Source organism: Notolepis coatsorum (genome assembly GCF_963971535.1).
Source record: "Notolepis coatsorum genome assembly, chromosome: 5".
In the NCBI taxonomy this organism is placed as follows: domain Eukaryota; kingdom Metazoa; phylum Chordata; class Actinopteri; order Aulopiformes; family Paralepididae; genus Notolepis; species Notolepis coatsorum.
Window position 1 is genome coordinate 45,436,592 of NC_140169.1, and position 26,214 is coordinate 45,462,805.

At 35.7% G+C, this 26,214-nt stretch overlaps 1 protein-coding gene across 1 annotated transcript in view; it reads right to left on the reverse strand.

The window, feature by feature from the left end:
- Positions 1-25,356, reverse strand: part of srpx (sushi-repeat containing protein X-linked) — a 115,357-nt gene extending 90,001 nt beyond the window's left edge. The window contains exon 1 of the mRNA XM_084314474.1: positions 25,349-25,356. The gene's annotated coding sequence lies outside the window, so the exon portion shown is untranslated. The remainder of the gene's footprint in view (positions 1-25,348) is intronic.
- Between the last annotated feature and the right edge of the window lie 858 nt (positions 25,357-26,214).

Consider the following 26,214-nt stretch of genomic DNA (forward strand, 5'->3'; position numbering starts at 1 on the left):
AGCTTATTATATATAACCCTAACCCAAACACCAGGCTTAATGCAGCTTATTATATATAACCCAAACACCAGGCTTAATGCAGCTTATTATATATAACCCAAACACCAGGCTTAATGCAGCTTATTATATATAACCCAAACACCAGGCTTAATGCAGCTTATTATATATAACCCTAACACCAGCTTAATGCAGCTTATTATATATAACCCAAACACCAGGCTTAATGCAGCTTATTATATATAACCCAAACACCAGGCTTAATGCATCTTATTATATATAACCCTAACCCAAACACCAGCTTAATGCAGCTTATTATATATAACCCAAACACCAGGCTTAATGCAGCTTATTATATATAACCCAAACACCAGGCTTAACGCAGCTTATTATATATAACCCAAACACCAGCTTAATGCAGCTTATTATATATAACCCAAACACCAGGCTTAATGCAGCTTATTATATATAACCCAAACACCAGGCTTAATGCAGCTTATTATATATAACCCAAACACCAGGCTTAATGCAGCTTATTATATATAACCCTAACACCATCTTAATGCAGCTTATTATATATAACCCAAACACCAGGCTTAATGCAGCTTATTATATATAACCCAAACACCAGGCTTAATGCAGCTTATTATATATAACCCTAACACCAGCTTAATGCAGCTTATTATATATAACCCAAACACCAGGCTTAATGCAGTTTATTATATATAACCCAAACACCAGGCTTAATGCAGTTTATTATATATAACCCAAACACCAGCTTAATGCAGCTTATTATATATAACCCAAACACCAGCTTAATGCAGCTTATTATATATAACCCTAACCCCAGGCTTAATGCAGCTTATTATATATAACCCAAACACCAGGCTTAATGCAGCTTATTATATATAACCCTAACCCTAACACCAGCGTGATGCAGTTTATTATATATAACCCTAACACCAGCTTAATGCAGTTTATTATATATAACCCAAACACCAGGCTTAATGCAGTTTATTATATATAACCCTAACCCAAACACCAGGCTTAATGCAGCTTATTATATATAACCCTAACACCAGCTTAATGCAGCTTATTATATATAACCCTAACACCAGGCTTAATGCAGCTTATTATATATAACCTTAACACCAGCTTAATGCAGCTTATTATATATAACCCTAACACCAGGCTTAATGCAGCTTATTATATATAACCCTAACACCAGATTAATGCAGCTTATTATATATAACCCTAACCTAAAGACCAGCTTAATGCAGCTTATTATATATAACCCAAACACCAGCTTAATGCAGCTTATTATATATAACCCTAACCCAAACACCAGCTTAATGCAGTTTATTATATATAACCCTAACACCAGGCTTAATGCAGCTTATTATATATAACCCTAACCTTAACACCAGGCTTAATGCAGCTTATTATATATAACCCTAACACCAGCTTAATGCAGCTTATTATATATAACCCAAACACCAGCTTAATGCAGCTTATTATATATAACCCTAACCCTAACACCAGGCTTAATGCAGCTTATTATATATAACCCAAACACCAGGCTTAATGCAGCGTATTATATATAACCCTAACACCAGGCTTAATGCAGCTTATTATATATAACCCTAACACCAGGCTTAATGCAGCTTATTATATATAACCCAAACACCAGCTTAATGCAGCTTATTATATATAACCCAAACACCAGCTTAATGCAGCTTATTATATACAACCCTAACACCAGGCTTAATGCAGCTTATTATATATAACCCAAACACCAGCTTAATGCAGCTTATTATATATAACCCTAACACCAGGCTTAATGCAGCTTATTATATATAACCCTAACACCAGCTTAATGCAGCTTATTATATATAACCCTAACACCAGCTTAATGCAGCTTATTATATATAACCCTAACACCAGCTTAATGCAGCTTATTATATATAACCCAAACACCAGGCTTAATGCAGCTTATTATATATAACCCTAACACCAGGCTTAATGCAGCTTATTATATATAACCCAAACACCAGGCTTAATGCAGCTTATTATATATAACCCAAACACCAGGCTCAATGCAGCTTATTATATATAACCCAAACACCAGCTTAATGCAGTTTATTATATATAACCCAAACACCAGCTTAATGCAGCTTATTATATATAACCCTAACACCAGGCTTAATGCAGCTTATTATATATAACCCAAACACCAGCTTAATGCAGTTTATTATATATAACCCAAACACCAGCTTAATGCAGTTTATTATATATAACCCTAACACCAGGCTTAATGCAGCTTATTATATATAACCCTAACCCAAACACCAGGCTTAATGCAGTTTATTATATATAACCCTAACACCAGGCTTAATGCAGCTTATTATATATAACCCTAACCCAAACACCAGCTTAATGCAGCTTATTATATATAACCCAAACACCAGGCTTAATGCAGCTTATTATATATAACCCTAACCCAAACACCAGGCTTAATGCAGCTTATTATATATAACCCTAACACTAGCTTAATGCAGCTTATTATATATAACCCAAACACCAGGCTTAATGCAGCTTATTATATATAACCCAAACACCAGGCTTAATGCAGCTTATTATATATAACCCTAACCCAAACACCAGCTTAATGCATCTTATTATATATAACCCAAACACCAGGCTTAATGCAGCTTATTATATATAACCCAAACACCAGGCTTAATGCAGCTTATTATATATAACCCAAACACCAGGCTTAATGCAGCTTATTATATATAACCCAAACACCAGGCTTAATGCAGCTTATTATATATAACCCTAACACCAGCTTAATGCAGCTTATTATATATAACCCTAACCCAAACACCAGGCTTAATGCAGCTTATTATATATAACCCAAACACCAGGCTTAATGCAGCTTATTATATATAACCCAAACACCAGGCTTAATGCAGCTTATTATATATAACCCAAACACCAGGCTTAATGCAGCTTATTATATATAACCCTAACACCAGCTTAATGCAGCTTATTATATATAACCCAAACACCAGGCTTAATGCAGCTTATTATATATAACCCAAACACCAGGCTTAATGCATCTTATTATATATAACCCTAACCCAAACACCAGCTTAATGCAGCTTATTATATATAACCCAAACACCAGGCTTAATGCAGCTTATTATATATAACCCAAACACCAGGCTTAACGCAGCTTATTATATATAACCCAAACACCAGCTTAATGCAGCTTATTATATATAACCCAAACACCAGGCTTAATGCAGCTTATTATATATAACCCAAACACCAGGCTTAATGCAGCTTATTATATATAACCCAAACACCAGGCTTAATGCAGCTTATTATATATAACCCTAACACCATCTTAATGCAGCTTATTATATATAACCCAAACACCAGGCTTAATGCAGCTTATTATATATAACCCAAACACCAGGCTTAATGCAGCTTATTATATATAACCCTAACACCAGCTTAATGCAGCTTATTATATATAACCCAAACACCAGGCTTAATGCAGTTTATTATATATAACCCAAACACCAGGCTTAATGCAGTTTATTATATATAACCCAAACACCAGCTTAATGCAGCTTATTATATATAACCCAAACACCAGCTTAATGCAGCTTATTATATATAACCCTAACCCCAGGCTTAATGCAGCTTATTATATATAACCCAAACACCAGGCTTAATGCAGCTTATTATATATAACCCTAACCCTAACACCAGCTTGATGCAGTTTATTATATATAACCCTAACACCAGCTTAATGCAGTTTATTATATATAACCCAAACACCAGGCTTAATGCAGTTTATTATATATAACCCTAACCCAAACACCAGGCTTAATGCAGCTTATTATATATAACCCTAACACCAGCTTAATGCAGCTTATTATATATAACCCTAACACCAGGCTTAATGCAGCTTATTATATATAACCTTAACACCAGCTTAATGCAGCTTATTATATATAACCCTAACACCAGGCTTAATGCAGCTTATTATATATAACCCTAACACCAGATTAATGCAGCTTATTATATATAACCCTAACCTAAAGACCAGCTTAATGCAGCTTATTATATATAACCCAAACACCAGCTTAATGCAGCTTATTATATATAACCCTAACCCAAACACCAGCTTAATGCAGTTTATTATATATAACCCTAACACCAGGCTTAATGCAGCTTATTATATATAACCCTAACCTTAACACCAGGCTTAATGCAGCTTATTATATATAACCCTAACACCAGCTTAATGCAGCTTATTATATATAACCCAAACACCAGCTTAATGCAGCTTATTATATATAACCCTAACCCTAACACCAGGCTTAATGCAGCTTATTATATATAACCCTAACACCACCTTAATGCAGTTTATTATATATAACCCAAACACCAGCTTAATGCAGCTTATTATATATAACCCTAACCCTAACACCAGTTTAATGCAGCTTATTATATATAACCCTAACACCAGGCTTAATGCAGCTTATTATATATAACCCAAACACCAGCTTAATGCAGTTTATTATATATAACCCAAACACCAGGCTTAATGCAGCTTATTATATATAACCCTAACCCTGTTATGGTTTGTAACCGACCCCAATCGCACAACACAAGACAGGTATGAGAGTAAGCCAAGAACTGGGCATTTATTGAAAACAACTGAAAACGGCACTGTCCCTTTAAGGGAGAACACAAATCACAGGGAAACAAGAAAAGGGAAAAGGACCAGTGCCTTTAAGAGGCGAGCTGGCTAAGGGGAAGGCTTGGGCAGGCTAACGGACTGGGCCAGGGCAGGGGAACAGGCAGGAACAGGGAGGACTAGGAGGACTGGACAGGGAGGACTAGGAGGACTGGACAGGGAGGACTAGGATGACTAGGAGGACTGGACAGGGAGGACTAGGATGACTAGGAGGACTGGACAGGGAGGACTAGGAGGACTAGAGAGGGGAAACAGGGACAGAGGCCCGCGGAGGCGGGCTGGGGACAGGGAGGACTAGGAGGACTAGAAGGACTGGACAGGGAGGACTAGGAGGACTAGAGAACTGGAAGACTGGGATACAAGCATTAGAGGAATGTTGCTGCTCTGCAGCTTCTCCCGGGAAGGTTCGTCTGAGGAATCTGACAGTGACGTCAGAGCCGCTCTGCAGAATCCTCTCGGCAGTTCTCCGAGGTGGTAGCGGGACAGAGAGAGAGAGAGAGCGGGTTAGCTCAGAGTACAGTTGGGAACAGACAGGTGACAGGTGACGTGACTTGTCCCAAACAGATAATCCAAGTGACTTGAATCTTCGGTGTAAATACACACTGTGAGCAATGTCCCAACAACAATCCAAGAGATAGAATCTTCGGTGCGAATACACACAGTGAGCGATGTCCCAATAATAATCCAAGTGATAATATCTTCGGTGTGAATACACACAGTGAGCGATGTCCCAATAATAATCCAAGTGATATTATCTTCGGTGTGAATACACACAGAGAGCAAAGTTCAAACAAATATCATCCCAATGAACAATCCAAAAAGCAGGCACAGGGTGAGTGACAGACTGAACAAAAAGCAGGATCTCTTCAGTGTTTACACACACGAAAAATGATAGGGTCAAAAGACAGTCTTGCAAAACTCACCCAGGCGCTGTGCGTAAAGAGAGCAGAATCAAACAGGGCGAGCGCGTCGTTACGGGGAACGGGTTGTCCAAGCGGAGGTCTGAGTGGTGCGCGTCTGTTTGGAGTACGCGCCGGTACGGAGAGCGCATCTGGCGCGGAGGTCTGAGTGGTGCGCGTCTAGAGTGCGTCAGGATGCGCGTCTGGATGCGCGTCTGGAGTGAAGAGCGCGTCAGGCTCGGAGGTCTGGATGAGCGTCTGGAGTGCGTCTGGATGCGCGTCTGGATGCGCGTCTGGAGTGAAGAGCGCGTCAGGCTCGGAGGTCTGGATGAGCGTCTGGAGTGCGTCTGGATGCGCGTCTGGATGCGCGTCTGGAGTGAAGAGCGCGTCAGGCTCGGAGGTCTGGATGAGCGTCTGGAGTGCGTCTGGATGCGCGTCTGGATGCGCGTCTGGAGTGAAGAGCGCGTCAGGCTCGGAGGTCTGGATGGTGCGCGTCTGCTTGGAGTACGCGCCGGTACGGAGAGCGCATCTGCTGCGCGGAGGTCTGGAGTGGAACACCGGAATACCTCCCGTAGAGGTTTAGAGAGCGCAGTACGGTGTCTCCCTCCAGGCAAACGGCGACAGGTGGCGAAGGCTTGAGCGCATCTGGCGCGGAGGTCTGGGGTGGAACACTGGAATACCTCCCGTAGAGAATTAGAGAGCGCAGTACAATGTCTCCCTCCAGGCAACGGCGACAGGTGGCCAAAGCTTGCACCTCGTCTCACGCCGGAGATAAAACAGCATACAGACAGAAACAGAAACTCCCGTAGGAGCCTATAGACAGAGAACCTCCCGAAGGAGTTAGGTGATAGAGATATGATACGGAACGACCCGACAAGGACAGAGGGGAAGAGCGAGGTACTTAAAGCCCAACAGGGGCGCTAATTAGAATACACATCAGGTGCGTGATGGTAATTGATACTAGAACTAGAAGTGTGTGTTCGGCACGAGACCAATCAAACACATAATGACAGGTAGTCCAAGGGTGTGGCTGCTGAAGAGCAAACGAGAGTAAACGAACGCGAGGGTGGGGGCTAGTGAGGTGAGGAGACAGGGAATTAAAGGTCAAGGGAAAGGCGAACCTCACAAACCCAAACACCAGCTTAATGCAGCTTATTATATATAACCCAAACACCAGGCTTAATGCAGCTTATTATATATAACCCAAACACCAGGTTTAATGCAGCTTATTATATATAACCCAAACACCAGCTTAATGCAGCTTATTATATATAACCCAAACACCAGGCTTAATGCAGCTTATTATATATAACCCAAACACCAGGCTTAATGCAGCTTATTATATATAACCCAAACACCAGGCTTAATGCAGCTTATTATATATAACCCTAACACCATCTTAATGCAGCTTATTATATATAACCCAAACACCAGGCTTAATGCAGCTTATTATATATAACCCAAACACCAGGCTTAATGCAGCTTATTATATATAACCCTAACACCAGCGTAATGCAGCTTATTATATATAACCCAAACACCAGGCTTAATGCAGTTTATTATATATAACCCAAACACCAGGCTTAATGCAGTTTATTATATATAACCCAAACACCAGCTTAATGCAGCTTATTATATATAACCCAAACACCAGCTTAATGCAGCTTATTATATATAACCCTAACCCCAGGCTTAATGCAGCTTATTATATATAACCCAAACACCAGGCTTAATGCAGCTTATTATATATAACCCTAACCCTAACACCAGCTTGATGCAGTTTATTATATATAACCCTAACACCAGGCTTAATGCAGCTTATTATATATAACCCTAACACCAGCTTAATGCAGCTTATTATATATAACCCTAACACCAGGCTTAATGCAGCTTATTATATATAACCCTAACACCAGCTTAATGCAGCTTATTATATATAACCCTAACACCAGGCTTAATGCAGCTTATTATATATAACCCTAACACCAGATTAATGCAGCTTATTATATATAACCCTAACCTAAAGACCAGCTTAATGCAGTTTATTATATATAACCCAAACACCAGCTTAATGCAGCTTATTATATATAACCCTAACCCAAACACCAGCTTAATGCAGCTTATTATATATAACCCTAACACCAGGCTTAATGCAGCTTATTATATATAACCCTAACCTTAACACCAGGCTTAATGCAGCTTATTATATATAACCCTAACACCAGCTTAATGCAGCTTATTATATATAACCCAAACACCAGCTTAATGCAGCTTATTATATATAACCCTAACCCTAACACCAGGCTTAATGCAGCTTATTATATATAACCCTAACACCAGCTTAATGCAGTTTATTATATATAACCCAAACACCAGCTTAATGCAGCTTATTATATATAACCCTAACCCTAACACCAGTTTAATGCAGCTTATTATATATAACCCTAACACCAGGCTTAATGCAGTTTATTATATATAACCCAAACACCAGCTTAATGCAGTTTATTATATATAACCCAAACACCAGGCTTAATGCAGCTTATTATATATAACCCTAACCCAAACACCAGCTTAATGCAGTTTATTATATATAACCCTAACACCAGGCTTAATGCAGCTTATTATATATAACCCTAACCTTAACACCAGGCTTAATGCAGCTTATTATATATAACCCTAACACCAGCTTAATGCAGCTTATTATATATAACCCAAACACCAGCTTAATGCAGCTTATTATATATAACCCTAACCCTAACACCAGGCTTAATGCAGCTTATTATATATAACCCTAACACCAGCTTAATGCAGTTTATTATATATAACCCAAACACCAGCTTAATGCATCTTATTATATATAACCCTAACCCTAACACCAGTTTAATGCAGCTTATTATATATAACCCTAACACCAGGCTTAATGCAGCTTATTATATATAACCCAAACACCAGCTTAATGCAGTTTATTATATATAACCCAAACACCAGGCTTAATGCAGCTTATTATATATAACCCTAACCCAAACACCAGCTTAATGCAGTTTATTATATATAACCCTAACACCAGGCTTAATGCAGCGTATTATATATAACCCTAACCCAAACACCAGCTTAATGCAGCTTATTATATATAACCCTAACACCAGGCTTAATGCAGCTTATTATATATAACCCTAACCTTAACACCAGGCTTAATGCAGCTTATTATATATAACCCTAACACCAGCTTAATGCAGCTTATTATATATAACCCAAACACCAGCTTAATGCAGCTTATTATATATAACCCTAACCCTAACACCAGGCTTAATGCAGCTTATTATATATAACCCTAACACCAGCTTAATGCAGTTTATTATATATAACCCAAACACCAGCTTAATGCAGCTTATTATATATAACCCTAACCCTAACACCAGTTTAATGCAGCTTATTATATATAACCCTAACACCAGGCTTAATGCAGCTTATTATATATAACCCAAACACCAGCTTAATGCAGTTTATTATATATAACCCAAACACCAGGCTTAATGCAGCTTATTATATATAACCCTAACCCAAACACCAGCTTAATGCGGTTTATTATATATAACCCTAACACCAGGCTTAATGCAGCTTATTATATATAACCCTAACCCTAACACCAGGCTTAATGCAGCTTATTATATATAACCCTAACACCATCTTAATGCAGCTTATTATATATAACCCTAACACCAGGCTTAATGCAGCTTATGATATATAACCCAAACACCAGCTTAATGCAGCTTATTATATATAACCCTAACACCAGCTTAATGCAGCTTATTATATATAACCCAAACACCAGGCTTAATGCAGCTTATTATATATAACCCAAACACCAGGCTTAATGCAGTTTATTATATATAACCCAAACACCAGGCTTAATGCAGCTTATTATATATAACCCTAACACCAGCTTAATGCAGCTTATTATATATAACCCAAACACAGGGCTTAATGCAGCTTATTATATATAACCCAAACACCAGCTTAATGCAGTTTATTATATATAACCCAAACACCAGCTTAATGCAGCTTATTATATATAACCCTAACACCAGGCTTAATGCATCTTATTATATATAACCCAAACACCAGCTTAATGCAGTTTATTATATATAACCCAAACACCAGCTTAATGCAGTTTATTATATATAACCCTAACACCAGGCTTAATGCAGCTTATTATATATAACCCTAACCCAAACAGCAGGCTTAATGCAGTTTATTATATATAACCCTAACCCAAACACCAGGCTTAATGCAGCTTATTATATATAACCCTAACCCAAACACCAGCTTAATGCAGCTTATTATATATAACCCAAACACCAGGCTTAATGCAGCTTATTATATATAACCCAAACAGCAGGCTTAATGCAGCTTATTATATATAACCATAACCCAAACACCAGCTTAATGCAGCTTATTATATATAATCCAAACACCAGGCTTAATGCAGTTTATTATATATAATCCAAACACCAGGCTTAATGCAGCTTATTATATATAACCCTAACACCAGCTTAATGCAGCTTATTATATATAACCCAAACACCAGGCTTAATGCAGCTTATTATATATAACCCAAACACCAGGCTTAATGCAGCTTATTATATATAACCCTAACCCAAACACCAGCTTAATGCATCTTATTATATATAACCCAAACACCAGGCTTAATGCAGCTTATTATATATAACCCAAACACCAGGCTTAATGCAGCTTATTATATATAACCCAAACACCAGGCTTAATGCAGCTTATTATATATAACCCAAACACCAGGCTTAATGCAGATTATTATATATAACCCAAACACCAGGCTTAATGCAGCTTATTATATATAACCCTAACACCAGCTTAATGCAGTTTATTATATATAACCCAAACACCAGGCTTAATGCAGCTTATTATATATAACCCAAACACCAGGCTTAATGCAGCTTATTATATATAACCCAAACACCAGGCTTAATGCAGCTTATTATATATAACCCAAACACCAGGCTTAATGCAGCTTATTATATATAACCCTAACACCAGCTTAATGCAGCTTATTATATATAACCCAAACACCAGGCTTAATGCAGCTTATTATATATAACCCAAACACCAGGCTTAATGCAGCTTATTATATATAACCCTAACACCAGCTTAATGCAGCTTATTATATATAACCCAAACACCAGGCTTAATGCAGTTTATTATATATAACCCAAACACCAGGCTTAATGCAGTTTATTATATATAACCCAAACACCAGCTTAATGCAGTTTATTATATATAACCAAAACACCAGCTTAATGCAGCTTATTATATATAACCCTAACCCCAGGCTTAATGCAGCTTATTATATATAACCCAAACACCAGGCTTAATGCAGCTTATTATATATAACCCAAACACCAGCTTAATGCAGTTTATTATATATAACCCAAACACCAGCTTAATGCAGCTTATTATATATAACCCTAACCTAAAGACCAGCTTAATGCAGTTTATTATATATAACCCAAACACCAGCTTAATGCAGCTTATTATATATAACCCTAACCCAAACACCAGCTTAATGCAGCTTATTATATATAACCCTAACACCAGGCTTAATGCAGCTTATTATATATAACCCTAACCTTAACACCAGGCTTAATGCATCTTATTATATATAACCCAAACACCAGCTTAATGCAGTTTATTATATATAACCCAAACACCAGCTTAATGCAGTTTATTATATATAACCCTAACACCAGGCTTAATGCAGCTTATTATATATAACCCTAACCCAAACACCAGGCTTAATGCAGTTTATTATATATAACCCTAACCCAAACACCAGGCTTAATGCAGCTTATTATATATAACCCTAACCCAAACACCAGCTTAATGCAGCTTATTATATATAACCCAAACACCAGGCTTAATGCAGCTTATTATATATAACCCAAACACCAGGCTTAATGCAGCTTATTATATATAACCATAACCCAAACACCAGCTTAATGCAGCTTATTATATATAATCCAAACACCAGGCTTAATGCAGCTTATTATATATAACCCAAACACCAGGCTTAATGCAGCTTATTATATATAACCCTAACACCAGCTTAATGCAGCTTATTATATATAACCCAAACACCAGGCTTAATGCAGCTTATTATATATAACCCAAACACCAGGCTTAATGCAGCTTATTATATATAACCCTAACCCAAACACCAGCTTAATGCATCTTATTATATATAACCCAAACACCAGGCTTAATGCAGCTTATTATATATAACCCAAACACCAGGCTTAATGCAGCTTATTATATATAACCCAAACACCAGGCTTAATGCAGCTTATTATATATAACCCAAACACCAGGCTTAATGCAGATTATTATATATAACCCAAACACCAGGCTTAATGCAGCTTATTATATATAACCCTGACACCAGCTTAATGCAGTTTATTATATATAACCCAAACACCAGGCTTAATGCAGCTTATTATATATAACCCAAACACCAGGCTTAATGCAGCTTATTATATATAACCCAAACACCAGGCTTAATGCAGCTTATTATATATAACCCAAACACCAGGCTTAATGCAGCTTATTATATATAACGCTAACACCAGCTTAATGCAGCTTATTATATATAACCCAAACACCAGGCTTAATGCAGCTTATTATATATAACCCAAACACCAGGCTTAATGCAGTTTATTATATATAACCCTAACACCAGCTTAATGCAGCTTATTATATATAACCCAAACACCAGGCTTAATGCAGTTTATTATATATAACCCAAACACCAGGCTTAATGCAGTTTATTATATATAACCCAAACACCAGCTTAATGCAGCTTATTATATATAACCCAAACACCAGCTTAATGCAGCTTATTATATATAACCATAACCCCAGGCTTAATGCAGTTTATTATATATATCCCTAACACCAGCTTGATGCAGTTTATTATATATAACCCAAACACCAGCTTAATGCAGCTTATTATATATAACCCTAACACCAGGCTTAATGCAGCTTATTATATATAACCCTAACACCAGATTAATGTAGCTTATTATATATAACCCTAACCTAAAGACCAGCTTAATGCAGCTTATTATATATAACCCAAACACCAGGCTTAATGCAGCTTATTATATATAACCCTAACCCAAACACCAGCTTAATACATCTTATTATATATAACCCAAACACCAGGCTTAATGCAGCTTATTATATATAACCCAAACACCAGGCTTAATGCAGTTTATTATATATAACCCAAACACCAGGCTTAATGCAGCTTATTATATATAACCCAAACACCAGGCTTAATGCAGCTTATTATATATAACCCTAACACCAGCTTAATGCAGCTTATTATATATAACCCTAACCCAAACACCAGGCTTAATGTAGCTTATTATATATAACCCAAACACCAGGCTTAATGCAGCTTATTATATATAACCCAAACACCAGGCTTAATGCAGCTTATTATATATAACCCAAACACCAGGCTTAATGCAGATTATTATATATAACCCAAACACCAGGCTTAATGCAGCTTATTATATATAACCCTAACACCAGCTTAATGCAGTTTATTATATATAACCCAAACACCAGGCTTAATGCATCTTATTATATATAACCCAAACACCAGGCTTAATGCATCTTATTATATATAACCCTAACCCAAACACCAGCTTAATGCAGCTTATTATATATAACCCAAACACCAGGCTTAATGCAGCTTATTATATATAACCCAAACACCAGGCTTAATGCAGCTTATTATATATAACCCAAACACCAGGCTTAATGCAGCTTATTATATATAACCCAAACACCAGGCTTAATGCAGCTTATTATATATAACCCTAACACCAGCTTAATGCAGCTTATTATATATAACCCAAACACCAGGCTTAATGCAGCTTATTATATATAACCCAAACACCAGGCTTAATGCAGCTTATTATATATAACCCTAACACCAGCTTAATGCAGCTTATTATATATAACCCAAACACCAGGCTTAATGCAGTTTATTATATATAACCCAAACACCAGGCTTAATGCAGTTTATTATATATAACCCAAACACCAGCTTAATGCAGCTTATTATATATAACCCAAACACCAGCTTGATGCAGTTTATTATATATAACCCAAACACCAGCTTAATGCAGTTTATTATATATAACCCTAACCCTAACACCAGCTTAATGCAGCTTATTATATATAACCCTAACACCAGGCTTAATGCAGCTTATTATATATAACCCTAACACCAGATTAATGTAGCTTATTATATATAACCCTAACCTAAAGACCAGATTAATGCAGCTTATTATATATAACCCAAACACCAGCTTAATGCAGCTTATTATATATAACCCTAACCCAAACACCAGCTTAATGCAGCTTATTATATATAACCCTAACACCAGGCTTAATGCAGCTTATTATATATAACCCTAACCCTAACACCAGGCTTAATGCAGCTTATTATATATAACCCTAATACCAGCTTAATGCAGCTTATTATATATAACCCAAACACCAGCTTAATGCACCTTATTATATATAACCCTAACACCAGCTTAATGCAGCTTATTATATATAACCCTAACACCAGCTTAATGCAGCTTATTATATATAACCCAAACACCAGGCTTAATGCAGTTTATTATATATAACCCAAACACCAGGCTTAATGCAGTTTATTATATATAACCCAAACACCAGCTTAATGCAGCTTATTATATATAACCCAAACACCAGCTTGATGCAGTTTATTATATATAACGTAAAAACACCAGCTTAATGCAGCTTATTATATATAACCCTAACCCTAACACCAGCTTAATGCAGCTTATTATATATAACCCTAACACCAGGCTTAATGCAGCTTATTATATATAACCCTAACACCAGATTAATGTAGCTTATTATATATAACCCTAACCTAAAGACCAGCTTAATGCAGCTTATTATATATAACCCAAACACCAGCTTAATGCAGCTTATTATATATAACCCTAACCCAAACACCAGCTTAATGCAGCTTATTATATATAACCCTAACACCAGGCTTAATGCAGCTTATTATATATAACCCTAACCCTAACACCAGGCTTAATGCAGCTTATTATATATAACCCTAATACCAGCTTAATGCAGCTTATTATATATAACCCAAACACCAGCTTAATGCACCTTATTATATATAACCCTAACACCAGCTTAATGCAGCTTATTATATATAACCCTAACACCAGTTTAATGCAGCTTATTATATATAACCCTAACACCAGGCTTAATGCAGCTTATTATATATAACCCTAACCCTAACACCAGGCTTAATGCAGCTTATTATATATAACCCTAACACCAGCTTAATGCAGTTTATTATATATAACCCAAACACCAGCTTAATGCAGCTTATTATATATAACCCTAACCCTAACACCAGGTTTAATGCAGCTTATTATATATAACCCTAACACCAGCTTAATGCAGCTTATTATATATAACCCAAACACCAGCTTAATGCAGCTTATTATATATAACCCTAACCCAAACACCAGGCTTAATGCAGCTTATTATATATAACCCTAACCCAAACACCAGCTTAATGCAGCTTATTATATATAACCCAAACACCAGGCTTAATGCAGTTTATTATATATAACCCTAACCCAAACACCAGGCTTAATGCAGCTTATTATATATAACCCTAACACCAGGCTTAATGCATTGCATTATATATAACCCTAACACCAGCTTGATGCAGCTTATTATATATAACCCTAACCCAAACACCAGCTTAATGCAGCTTATTATATATAACCCAAACACCAGCTTAATGCAGCTTATTATATATAACCCAAACACCAGCTTAATGCAGCTTATTATATATAACCCTAACACCAGGCTTAATGCAGCTTATTATATATAACCCTAACACCAGCTTGATGCAGCTTATTATATATAACCCTAACACCAGCTTAATGCAGCTTATTATATATAACCCAAACACCAGCTTAATGCAGCTTATTATATATAACCCAAACACCAGGCTTAATGCAGCTTATTATATATAACCCTAACCCTAACACCAGGCTTAATGCAGCTTATTATATATAACCCTAACACCAGGCTTAATGCAGCTTATTATATATAACCCTAACCCTAACACCAGGCTTAATGCAGCTTATTATATATAACCCTAACCCTAACACCATGCTTAATGCAGCTTATTATATATAACCCTAACACCAGCTTAATGCAGCTTATTATATATAACCCTAACCCAAACACCAGGCTTAATGCAGCTTATTATATATAACCCAAACACCAGCTTAATGCAGCTTATTATATATAACCCTAACCCAAACACCAGGCTTAATGCTGCTTATTATATATAACCCAAACACCAGCTTAATGCAGCTTATTATATATAACCCTAACCCAAACACCAGGCTTAATGCAGCTTATTATATATAACCCTAACCCTAACACCAGGCTTAATGCAGCTTATTATATATAACCCTAACACCAGCTTAATGCAGCTTATTATATATAACCCTAACCCAAACACCAGGCTTAATGCAGCTTATTATATATAACCCAAACACCAGCTTAATGCAGCTTATTATATATAACCCTAACTCAAACACCAGGCTTAATGCAGTTTATTATATATAACCCAAACACCAGGCTTAATGCAGCTTATTATATATAACCCTAACCCAAACACCAGCTTAATGCAGTTTATTATATATAACCCTAACACCAGGCTTAATGCAGCTTATTATATATAACCCTAATACCAGCTTAATGCAGCTTATTATATATAACCCAAACACCAGCTTAATGCACCTTATTATATATAACCCTAACACCAGCTTAATGCAGCTTATTATATATAACCCTAACACCAGTTTAATGCAGCTTATTATATATAACCCTAACACCAGGCTTAATGCAGCTTATTATATATAACCCTAACCCTAACACCAGGCTTAATGCAGCTTATTATATATAACCCTAACACCAGCTTAATGCAGTTTATTATATATAACCCAAACACCAGCTTAATGCAGCTTATTATATATAACCCTAACCCTAACACCAGGTTTAATGCAGCTTATTATATATAACCCTAACACCAGCTTAATGCAGCTTATTATATATAACCCAAACACCAGCTTAATGCAGCTTATTATATATAACCCTAACCCAAACACCAGGCTTAATGCAGCTTATTATATATAACCCTAACCCAAACACCAGCTTAATGCAGCTTATTATATATAACCCAAACACCAGGCTTAATGCAGTTTATTATATATAACCCTAACCCAAACACCAGGCTTAATGCAGCTTATTATATATAACCCTAACACCAGGCTTAATGCATTGCATTATATATAACCCTAACACCAGCTTGATGCAGCTTATTATATATAACCCTAACCCAAACACCAGCTTAATGCAGCTTATTATATATAACCCAAACACCAGCTTAATGCAGCTTATTATATATAACCCAAACACCAGCTTAATGCAGCTTATTATATATAACCCTAACACCAGGCTTAATGCAGCTTATTATATATAACCCTAACACCAGCTTGATGCAGCTTATTATATATAACCCTAACACCAGCTTAATGCAGCTTATTATATATAACCCAAACACCAGCTTAATGCAGCTTATTATATATAACCCAAACACCAGGCTTAATGCAGCTTATTATATATAACCCTAACCCTAACACCAGGCTTAATGCAGCTTATTATATATAACCCTAACACCAGGCTTAATGCAGCTTATTATATATAACCCTAACCCTAACACCAGGCTTAATGCAGCTTATTATATATAACCCTAACCCTAACACCATGCTTAATGCAGCTTATTATATATAACCCTAACACCAGCTTAATGCAGCTTATTATATATAACCCTAACCCAAACACCAGGCTTAATGCAGCTTATTATATATAACCCAAACACCAGCTTAATGCAGCTTATTATATATAACCCTAACCCAAACACCAGGCTTAATGCTGCTTATTATATATAACCCAAACACCAGCTTAATGCAGCTTATTATATATAACCCTAACCCAAACACCAGGCTTAATGCAGCTTATTATATATAACCCTAACCCTAACACCAGGCTTAATGCAGCTTATTATATATAACCCTAACACCAGCTTAATGCAGCTTATTATATATAACCCTAACCCAAACACCAGGCTTAATGCAGCTTATTATATATAACCCAAACACCAGCTTAATGCAGCTTATTATATATAACCCTAACTCAAACACCAGGCTTAATGCAGTTTATTATATATAACCCAAACACCAGGCTTAATGCAGCTTATTATATATAACCCTAACCCAAACACCAGCTTAATGCAGTTTATTATATATAACCCTAACACCAGATTAATGTAGCTTATTATATATAACCCTAACCTAAAGACCAGCTTAATACAGCTTATTATATATAACCCAAACACAAGGCTTAATGCAGCTTATTATATATAACCCTAACCCAAACACCAGCTTAATGCATCTTATTATATATAACCCAAACACCAGGCTTAATGCAGCTTATTATATATAACCCAAACACCAGGCTTAATGCAGCTTATTATATATAACCCAAACACCAGGCTTAATGCAGCTTATTATATATAACCCTAACACCAGGCTTAATGCAGCTTATTATATATAACCCTAACACCAGATTAATGTACCTTATTATATATAACCCTAACCTAAAGACCAGCTTAATGCAGCTTATTATATATAACCCAAACACCAGGCTTAATGCAGCTTATTATATATAACCCTAACCCAAACACCAGCTTAATGCATCTTATTATATATAACCCAAACACCAGGCTTAATGCAGCTTATTATATATAACCCAAACACCAGGCTTAATGCAGCTTATTATATATAAACCAAACACCAGGCTTAATGCAGCTTATTATATATAACCCAAACACCAGGCTTAATGCAGCTTATTATATATAACCCTAACACCAGCTTAATGCAGCTTATTATATATAACCCTAACCCAAACACCAGGCTTAATGCAGCTTATTATATATAACCCAAACACCAGGCTTAATGCAGCTTATTATATATAACCCAAACACCAGGCTTAATGCAGCTTATTATATATAACCCAAACACCAGGCTTAATGCAGATTATTATATATAACCCAAACACCAGGCTTAATGCAGTTTATTATATATAACCCTAACACCAGCTTAATGCAGTTTATTATATATAACCCAAACACCAGGCTTAATGCAGCTTATTATATATAACCCAAACACCAGGCTTAATGCATCTTATTATATATAACCCTAACCCAAACACCAGCTTAATGCATCTTATTATATATAACCCAAACACCAGGCTTAATGCAGCTTATTATATATAACCCAAACACCAGGCTTAATGCAGCTTATTATATATAACCCAAACACCAGGCTTAATGCAGCTTATTATATATAACCCAAACACCAGGCTTAATGCAGCTTATTATATATAACCCTAACACCAGCTTAATGCACCTTATTATATATAACCCAAACACCAGGCTTAATGCAGTTTATTATATATAACCCAAACACCAGGCTTAATGCAGCTTATTATATATAACCCTAACACCAGCTTAATGCAGCTTATTATATATAACCCAAACACCAGGCTTAATGCAGTTTATTATATATAACCCAAACACCAGGCTTAATGCAGTTTATTATATATAACCCAAACACCAGCTTAATGCAGCTTATTATATATAACCCAAACACCAGCTTAATGCAGCTTATTATATATAACCCTAACCCCAGGCTTAATGCAGCTTATTATATATAACCCAAACACCAGGCTTAATGCAGCTTATTATATATAACCCTAACACCAGCTTGATGCAGTTTATTATATATAACCCAAACACCAGCTTGATGCAGTTTATTATATATAACCCAAACACCAGCTTAATGCAGCTTATTATATATAACCCTAACCCTAACACCAGCTTAATGCAGCTTATTATATATAACCCTAACACCAGGCTTAATGCAGCTTATTATATATAACCCTAACACCAGATTAATGTAGCTTATTATATATAACCCTAACCTAAAGACCAGCTTAATGCAGCTTATTATATATAACCCAAACACCAGCTTAATGCAGCTTATTATATATAACCCTAACCCAAACACCAGCTTAATGCAGCTTATTATATATAACCCTAACACCAGGCTTAATGCAGCTTATTATATATAACCCTAACCCTAACACCAGGCTTAATGCAGCTTATTATATATAACCCTAATACCAGCTTAATGCAGTTTATTATATATAACCCAAACACCAGCTTAATGCACCTTATTATATATAACCCTAACACCAGCTTAATGCACCTTATTATATATAACCCTAACACCAGTTTAATGCAGCTTATTATATATAACCCTAACACCAGCTTAATGTAGCTTATTATATATAACCCTAACCCTAACACCAGCTTAATGCAGCTTATTATATATAACCCAAACACCAGCTTAATGCAGTTTATTATATATAACCCTAACACCAGGCTTAATGCAGCTTATTATATATAACCCTAACCCTAACACCAGGCTTAATGCAGCTTATTATATATAACCCTAACACCAGCTTAATGCAGTTTATTATATATAACCCAAACACCAGCTTAATGCAGCTTATTATATATAACCCTAACCCTAACACCAGGCTTAATGCAGCTTATTATATATAACCCTAACACCAGCTTAATGCAGCTTATTATATATAACCCAAACACCAGCTTAATGCAGCTTATTATATATAACCCTAACCCAAACACCAGGCTTAATGCAGCTTATTATATATAACCCTAACCCAAACACCAGCTTAATGCAGCTTATTATATATAACCCAAACACCAGGCTTAATGCAGTTTATTATATATAACCCTAACCCAAACACCAGGCTTAATGCAGCTTATTATATATAACCCTAACCCTAACACCAGGCTTAATGCAGCTTATTATATATAACCCTAACACCAGCTTAATGCAGTTTATTATATATAACCCAAACACCAGCTTAATGCAGCTTATTATATATAACCCTAACCCTAACACCAGGCTTAATGCAGCTTATTATATATAACCCAAACACCAGCTTAATGCAGTTTATTATATATAACCCTAACACCAGGCTTAATGCAGCTTATTATATATAACCCTAACCCTAACACCAGGCTTAATGCAGCTTATTATATATAACCCTAACACCAGCTTAATGCAGTTTATTATATATAACCCAAACACCAGCTTAATGCAGCTTATTATATATAACCCTAACCCTAACACCAGGCTTAATGCAGCTTATTATATATAACCCTAACACCAGCTTAATGCAGCTTATTATATATAACCCAAACACCAGCTTAATGCATCTTATTATATATAACCCTAACCCAAACACCATGCTTAATGCAGCTTATTATATATAACCCTAACCCAAACACCAGCTTAATGCAGCTTATTATATATAACCCAAACACCAGGCTTAATGCAGTTTATTATATATAACCCTAACCCAAACACCAGGCTTAATGCAGCTTATTATATATAACCCTAACACCAGGCTTAATGCATCGTATTATATATAACCCTAACACCAGCTTGATGCAGCTTATTATATATAACCCTAACACCAGCTTAATGCAGCTTATTATATATAACCCAAACACCAGCTTAATGCAGCTTATTATATATAACCCAAACACCAGCTTAAAGCAGCTTATTATATATAACCCTAACACCAGGCTTAATGCAGCTTATTATATATAACCCTAACACCAGCTTGATGCAGCTTATTATATATAACCCTAACACCAGCTTAATGCAGCTTATTATATATAACCCAAACACCAGCTTAATGCAGCTTATTATATATAACCCAAACACCAGGCTTAATGCAGCTTATTATATATAACCCTAACCCTAACACCAGGCTGAATGCAGCTTATTATATATAACCCTAACACCAGGCTTAATGCAGCTTATTATATATAACCCTAACCATAACACCAGGCTTAATGCAGCTTATTATATATAACCCTAACCCTAACACCAGGCTTAATGCAGCTTATTATATATAACCCTAACACCAGCTTAATGCAGCTTATTATATATAACCCTAACCCAAACACCAGGCTTAATGCAGCTTATTATATATAACCCAAACACCAGCTTAATGCAGTTTATTATATATAACCCTAACCCAAACACCAGGCTTAATGCAGCTTATTATATATAACCCAAACACCAGCTTAATGCAGCTTATTATATATAACCCTAACCCAAACACCAGGCTTAATGCAGCTTATTATATATAACCCTAACCCTAACACCAGGCTTAATGCAGCTTATTATATATAACCCTAACACCAGCTTAATGCAGCTTATTATATATAACCCTAACCCAAACACCAGGCTTAATGCAGCTTATTATATATAACCCAAACACCAGCTTAATGCAGCTTATTATATATAACCCTAACCCAAACACCAGGCTTAATGCAGTTTATTATATATAACCCAAACACCAGGCTTAATGCAGCTTATTATATATAACCCTAACCCAAACACCAGCTTAATGCAGTTTATTATATATAACCCTAACACCAGCTTAATGCAGTTTATTATATATAACCCAAACACCAGGCTTAATGCAGCTTATTATATATAACCCAAACACCAGGCTTAATGCAGTTTATTATATATAACCCTAACCCAAACACCAGCTTAATGCAGTTTATTATATATATCCCTAACACCAGCTTAATGCAGTTTATTATATATAACCCTAACCCAAACACCAGCTTAATGCAACTTATTATATATAACCCTAACCCAAACACCAGCTTAATGCAGCTTATTATATATAACCCTAACACCAGCTTAATGCAGTTTATTATATATAACCCAAACACCAGGCTTAATGCAGCTTATTATATATAACCCTAACCCAAACACCAGGCTTAATGCAGTTTATTATATATAACCCAAACACCAGGCTTAATGCAGCTTATTATATATAACCCAAACACCAGGCTTAATGCAGCTTATTATATATAACCCTAACCCAAACACCAGGCTTAATGCAGTTTATTATATATAACCCAAACACCAGGCTTAATGCAGCTTATTATATATAACCCTAACCCAAACACCAGGCTTAATGCAGTTTATTATATATAACCCTAACCCAAACACCAGCTTAATGCAGCTTATTATATATAACCCTAACCCAAACACCAGGCTTAATGCAGCTTATTATATATAACCATAACCCAAACACCAGCTTAATGCAGCTTATTATATATAACCCAAACACCAGCTTAATGCAGTTTATTATATATAACCCTAACCCAAACACCAGGCTTAATGCAGTTTATTATATATAACCCTAACACCAGGCTTAATGCATCGTATTATATATAACCCTAACACCAGCTTAATGCAGCTTATTATATATAACCCAAACACCAGCTTAATGCAGTTTATTATATATAACCCTAACCCTAACACCAGCTTAATGCAGTTTATTATATATAACCCAAATACCAGCTTAATGCAGTTTATTATATATAACCCTAACCCAAACACCAGGCTTAATGCAGCTTATTATATATAACCCTAACACCAGGCTTAATGCAGCTTATTATATATAACCCAAACACCAGCTTAATGCAGCTTATTATATATAACCCTAACACCAGGCTTAATGCAGCTTATTATATATAACCCAAACACCAGCTTAATGCAGCTTATTATATATAACCCTAACCCAAACACCAGGCTTAATGCAGCTTATTATATATAACCCTAACACCAGGCTTAATGCAGCTTATTATATATAACCCAAACACCAGCTTAATATATATATTTTTTTTAAGTCGATTATTCATTTCAATATAGAATATTCTGTGACAGCCCAAGTACAATTAGTTACTGCACACTGTACATCACTGTGGTATAATATATTGTCCTCATGTAAATATACTCCCCTCCCCTGTGTCCCCCTTACCTGTGCCCCCCCCCCCTCTCTGTGGAATAAGACATTCCCCTCCAGGAATAAGACATTCCCCTCCCCTTTCTCCCCAAACCTGTACCCCCCCCCCCCCATTTGACCTATCAAATGGGACCACACACCCCCCCTTGTTGAACTATATAGGGCTCCTCCCGACCACAATCGAGGTCTTCTCACCTGGGTCATTTCAGCTGATCACCTGGGGGAAGCCCTCAGCCATTCTCTCTATGTACTTACTATCTGTTTGGTTAATAAACCTTTGTTATTATCCAAACCTCGGTTGACTGAGAACATTCTTCATCAGGATATTTACATGAGGACAATATATTATACCATCACCCCTGAGTGGAACATGGAAAGCCAAACTTTCCCCCACTGTACCGAAAACCCGTACCCAACCTTGACTTCAAAACCTAGGTACGTACCGTACCGTGGTTTTTTGTGTACCGTTACACCCCTAATGTGTATAGTATATGTGTATGTATGTTACGACCCTGGCTCAAAGGGACGCAACATAAGTGCAAACAGACACCAATGCCTGTGTTTAAACCAAAAGAATACTCTAACTATGAATAATAGCACAAACTAACAATCAAAGAATGGTGGAACGTGAAAAGACTCTGTTTACACAATCTCTTCTAGCAACCGTCAGGCTGCATGTGTGACTGAGGGACTGGCTTTAACCTGCCAGCAGGTATCCAATCAGCAGCAATCAGCTAATTAGCAGCCCTCACCTGCATGCACAGTGACACAGGAGTGATCAAGCTCATGGTACATAACAATGTATATATTATATGCGTATGTGTATTGTATATATGTATGTGTATTCTATGTGTATGTGTATTGTATATGTGTACTGGTGTATAATATATGTATAATATGTGTGTATATGTATAGTATATGTATACTGGTGTATAATATATGTATAATATGTGTGTATGTGTGCAGTATATGTGTACTGGTGTATAATACATGTATAATATGTGTGTATGTGTGCAGTATATGTGTACTGGTGTATAATATATGTATAATATGTGTGTATGTGTATAGTATATGTGTACTGGTGTATGATATATGTATAATATGTGTGTATGTGTATAGTATATGTGTACTGGTGTATAATATATGTATAATATGTGTGTATGTGTATAGTATATGTGTACTGGTGTATAATATATGTATAATATGTGTGTATGTGTATAGTATATGTGTACTGGTGTATAATATATGTATAATATATGTATACTATGTGTATAATATATGTATAATATGTGTATAATATATGTATAATATATGTATAATATATGTATAATATGTGTATAATATATGTATAATATGTGTATAATATGTGTATAATATATGTATAATATGTGTATAATATAATGTATAATATGTGTATAATATGTATAATATGTGTATAATATATGTATAATATATGTATAATATATGTGTATATGTGGTCACTAGGTCTCACCTCTGCAGGCGTAGTATATGTGTAGTATATGTGTAGTATATGTGTGTATATGTGTAGTATATGTGTGTATATGTGTAGTATATGTGTAGTATATGTGTAGTATATGTGTAGTATATGTGTGTATATGTGTAGTATGTGTAGTATATGTGTAGTATATGTGTAGTATATGTATGTATATATGTGTAGTATGTGTAGTATATATGTGTATATGTGTGTATATATGTGTAGTATATGTGTAGTATATGTGTAGTATATGTGTGTATATGTGTATATGTGTAGTATATGTGTAGTGTATGTGTAGTATGTGTAGTATATGTGTAGTATATGTGTAGTATATGTGTAGTATATGTATAATATATGTGTATATGTGTAGTATATGTGTAGTATATGTGTGTATATATGTGTATATGTGTAGTATATGTGTAGTATATGTGTGTATATGTGTAGTATATGTGTAGTATATGTGTAGTATATGTGTGTATATGTGTAGGAAATGTGTAGTATATGTGTAGTATATGTGTGTATATATGTGTATATGTGTAGTATATGTGTAGTATATGTGTAGTATATGTGTAGTATATGTGTAGTATATGTGTGTATATATGTGTATATGTGTGTATATGTGTGTATGTGTGTGTGTATGTGTGTATATGTGTGTAGTATATGTGTAGTATATGTGTGTGTATATGTGTATATATATATGTGTGTATGTGTGTGTATGTGTGTAGTATATGTGTGTATATGTGTAGTATATGTGTAGTATATGTGTGTATATGTGTAGTATATGTGTAGTATATGTGTGTATATGTGTAGTATATGTGTAGTATATGTGTGTATATGTGTAGTATATGTGTAGTATATGTGTG